This window comes from Diadema setosum, chromosome 20 (genome assembly GCF_964275005.1).
Source record: "Diadema setosum chromosome 20, eeDiaSeto1, whole genome shotgun sequence".
Taxonomy (NCBI): Eukaryota; Metazoa; Echinodermata; class Echinoidea; order Diadematoida; family Diadematidae; genus Diadema; species Diadema setosum.
The window spans coordinates 17,087,111-17,091,712 of record NC_092704.1 but is presented as its reverse complement, the minus strand read 5'-3'; the positions used below and the strand labels follow the sequence as shown (position 1 = coordinate 17,091,712).

At 36.5% G+C, this 4,602-nt stretch overlaps 1 long non-coding RNA gene across 1 annotated transcript; it reads right to left on the bottom strand.

Moving 5' to 3' along the window:
• On the bottom strand, positions 1-4,356 carry LOC140243344 (uncharacterized). The gene is made up of 5 exons (XR_011902232.1): positions 4,290-4,356; positions 2,339-2,482; positions 1,636-1,742; positions 1,073-1,220; positions 1-128 (listed from the first exon to the last, which is right to left on the bottom strand). It is a non-coding gene; the product is annotated as an uncharacterized lncRNA (long non-coding RNA).
• Between the last annotated feature and the right edge of the window lie 246 nt (positions 4,357-4,602).

Genomic DNA, 4,602 nt, shown 5'->3' with positions numbered 1-4,602 from the left:
GTCCTGAAAGCACATTGTGATTATATTTGAGAAGTTTAGATGGATGCATTCCACATGTAAGTTCAGGTTCTGATGACATCCTTCATACGGAATCTGGATGCGGACCGGATAGCCTGGCAGGGTTGTTTCTGGAGAGAGACAGAGAGAGAGAGAGAGAGAGAGAGAAAGAATGGTGTATCTGTCTTTACTTGATGAGGAAAGTGACATGGGCATTTTAATCGTTGGTGAAGACACAGTGACATATACGCTAATAAAGACATACGGTTACTTGATTTCCTCTATATGTAGTGTTTCCTTGAAACTGCAAAGTATATTATTTTATACAGTAGATCCTAATTGTAGCAATTTAACCGTGAGTACACGATGAAATATAAAATGTAGGAAACTTTCATGATCCAAATATCCAATTCTTTCCATTAAGCTTTTTGTTCCATTCAGAAGAATTTCAAGATAGTGCTTGCCTGATACTGCAACTGGATACATTCAACACTTTCGTGCATATAATGTCCCCGTAACCTTTCACATCAATACCCTCATAACTAATCAAAGTCAAATTGCTTAGAGGTTATGGTAACTTTGCCATCCGAAGGTAAATATAATGTCATGGTAGCAATGCTCTACAGTCAATAAAAATCAGGGTTTCCCTGTAATCTACAATCAGCAGCAAAATCACAACAATAACTAAAATGTTACTTGTACAAGGGTCAGCAGGTAATCATCTCTTCTGTACAAAACCAAAGTTGAAGATGATCTGCTGAGTAAATGTTAAGTTATTGCAAGATGAGAATAGGACAGATGTGCGTGTGAATGGATGACTGCAACAACATAAAAACTCCTGCAACCATCTTTGACAGAGGCTATAAAAAAAAAAAATCAGCGTTAATTCATGTAAATCTTCGTTGTTGGAGTGATTGACTACATGCATATGCAGTACTGCATTCATTTAGCAAAACATGCGTTAATTTTCTGCCCAATGAACGATCGACAGTCCAAAATTTGGTCAAGATGTAAAAGGCTTGACAAAATATTCCAACATATTTGGGGTTTACATTTTACATGTATTATTGCTTACCTCTCATATTTCCTTTCGAAATAGAGTACAGGATGCACAGATTAGAAGTTGGTAGTCAGGACATCTGTCTCTTTCTTTTTTTCTCTTTCTCTCTTGTCCGTAGTGGGCTGTGGTTTGCAGGGTCCATTTTGTCCACTTTGTGCTAATTCTGGTCGAAAATACAATTAACAAAAACTTAAATAAGTTATCATTTTTATGAGTGAAACAGGATAATCATACTGCAACAAAAAACAAACACATTCATCATGAATTAGAATTAATCATCACGATCTCATGAATCCCTTAGTATGAGATTTTGGATCTTCAGGTCACTGTCAACATTAATTTGTCTTACATGTAATACATTAATCATGTCATTATTATCATCTTTGATGCTCTGAAGCCATGTCTTATTGAAAATGAATTATGTAGGATGGAAGTCATCTTGACACCTGTAATTCCTGTACACAAATATTTGATTGTATCATGCTCTCATTTGTATGTGGATTAGGATATGATTTCCTTGCATAAATCGGTTTGTATTCATGAGATGATATTCCTAATTTCAAATCGTTGACACTTACTTGTGAGCTGGAAAGGGCATTCACATCGCAGTCAAGACATCTTTCTATCTCCCCCTCACTCTAGTGGATGTGATCTCAAACTCAGCATGTCCATTTGTTGCTGACACCTTGATAAAAATAACAATACATCACAGCATATCACCCTTACGTCACACTTAACGCAACATAATAACAATGGAAAGTTAATTGATCTGTTAGTACAGACGTATTTTCATCTGTGCACACATTAAACACTTGTGCCAATTGACATGGTTGAGAAATATTTCATTACATATATCTTACTTGATTACATTTATATTTGATTTTTATATGATCTCATCTTCAGTAGATAGAATACCGTTCTTTCATATGATCCTCTGCAATAGAATATGCAATGAATTTACAAGAAAACAAGAATACACATTTGATCATAGATTTGCTCCCCTTCTTATATAAATGGAGATACACGTGTATAAGATTATTCTCCTCTCTTTGTTTGCAAAGTACTTGTACACTGCATTGTAATGCAACTGTCAAAGTGAAAACATGCTTGTTACAATTTATTCAAATGGAATAGGACTATTTGATACTCAATGTATTTAGATTTGGCATTATTTTCAACTGGGCAATGAAGTGATACATTTGATAATCAAACACTTAGTAAGTTAGTATTTAAAAGATCTTTCAAATTAGACCGCTATTTAAGACATTTACCGTTTCTTACCTTCTGGTTGTTCTGCACTTTGTTGCAGGTAGAAAGAGCTCAGTCTTTACAATTAGATTTTGGCAAGTCAGGATAGGCCTATGTCTCTCTCTTTGGTGAAGTTTGAAGACAAGACTCAGTCTGTCCACTTGTTGGTACATCTAGCTGAAAACAGAAATCAACATGACTCAAATAATTCTTTTCATCTTTAAAGCAGAGCATTATAAGCTAACAGTGAACAAAAAAATAAAATCAATTTGAAATTTGATTGTTTTGAAAAGGCATCTTGACATTGACATTATTTTCTTTGTTCCCCATGCAAATCAGTTATAACTAAAAATATATCTCTTTTATTAAGATGATATTTCTTTTTTTAGCTTTTTAAAAAGTTAAAGAAGAAGAAGGAAGATAATTAGGTTTCAGTGAGTCGGTATAAATGTTCCATTAAAAATGTAATATTTACATTTTTTTTTTCAAATGAACCTTTATTCTTTGAGACATTAACATAAGAACGTGGTACTTATGAGTAAAGACATTTCTAAATAGTTCCTCTTTGACTAGATCTATTTGTAAACTAAAAGAGTACATGTAAATGATTCACAGATTAGGAGAGGTTGGCAGTCAGGACTGAACACTTTCTCTCTCTCTCTCTCTCTTTCGGGCATATTCGAATGGCAAGATCACTTGGTTGTAGACTCGCTTTTATATAAAACACCTAGGCCTAAATCCTAGACTCTTTTTCTGAACCCACAGGTCTACAAATACCAGAAAGAGTGGAATCAACCTTAGACCTCTGCTCTAGAGACTAATATTAGTCTAGCTAATTCACGTTAGAGCTAATGTTAGGATCTTCTAATGTTAGATCTAACATGAACTTTTTGATCAAAGTTAGCCTTCATAATAGATAGTATAATTATTATGCATAGATATTAGAACCTCTAGATGTCTAAACTTAGGTCTAGCTAGGCCTAGTAAGCTGGGTCTTTACAACAAAACTGCCTAGATATGAGTAGTAGGTTACTAGAAATCTCTAACGTTAGGTAGAATCAGTGGCCCAGATCTTGTCTATTAGGTTAGACCTAGATCCTAATTCCAGACGCCAGCTATTTATGCTTCAGACCCCGGCCCTAGATTTTATATTGTAGGTCTAGTATATCAGACTCTAGACGTTGGTAGATCTACATCTAGCCTGTTACATCTTCTGTATAGACTACAGGCACAGCCCCTTGCCCTGGACCTGGCTCTACGAGTCTAGCCCTACAAATACATCTAACCAGCGCAGTAACGTTAGTAGTACTTAAGTAGTGGGCCTGTACTGTCCACGTTATACAACTGCTAATGTGCTAACGTTAGGTGTTGAGTTCATTGTGATTATACTATCATAGGGCCTAGCCCGATTGAATTTTTTTGGCATAATAACAGGCGTAGCCGTACATTCTAACACTATTAACACTAACGTTCGTCGTTAGAGTAACACTACCCCTACTACACTAGCTAGAATGTCTAACACTAAAACGTTAGTATTAACAGTTAGGGAGAGTGTAACCGTTAGATAGATTAGACCTAACAGTAGACGAGGATTCAGTCCAACTGCATGTGATGAGGCCATAGATTACAAACCTAGATCGAACGAGCAAGACACCTAAATCTAGACGTAGACCTAATGTTTGTTAGGCCTCTTTTCGCACCGTGTCAAGACGTGCTTTACGGAATAATCGGTGTTCCACTAACAAGCACCGCCGGCACGGTTGGGTGGCGGCCCGGGGGTTGGTAGGCATGCCCGCGCCCACGGGATCGGTGCGAAATGGTAATTAAAGACATCGGCCTATAAACGTAGTACTAGCGCTTGAACCTTGATATTAGCCAAGTCTCAGATCAAAGTTGTATATCTAACTGTTAGATCAAAACAGATTTTTAAGTTCCGTTATGCAATGCAATAAAGAACTATGTATTTATTTACTAAGTTACTTACATTCGAAGAAAATAGTCCCTTTTCCAGTCACCACGTTTCCAACTCAACGACCGAAACATGCAGCTCTCGCGCGCGAGAGATTTTACCTGAAGCGAGCTCGTAGGGGTAGACGTACGCACACGTATTAAGTATTCGCGCGCACACAAGCTGCGCGGGGCTACTGGAAAATGCTCGAAAATGCATTTTCTGAGTTCCTGCAAGTTCAGAGTTTGCATTAAAAGTAAAGATTTCTTCAGAAAACTAGAAATAATATTGACACATTCAATTAAAGAAGCACTTGTAGTTTTATAAAACGTTAAATTACTTTTGGAAG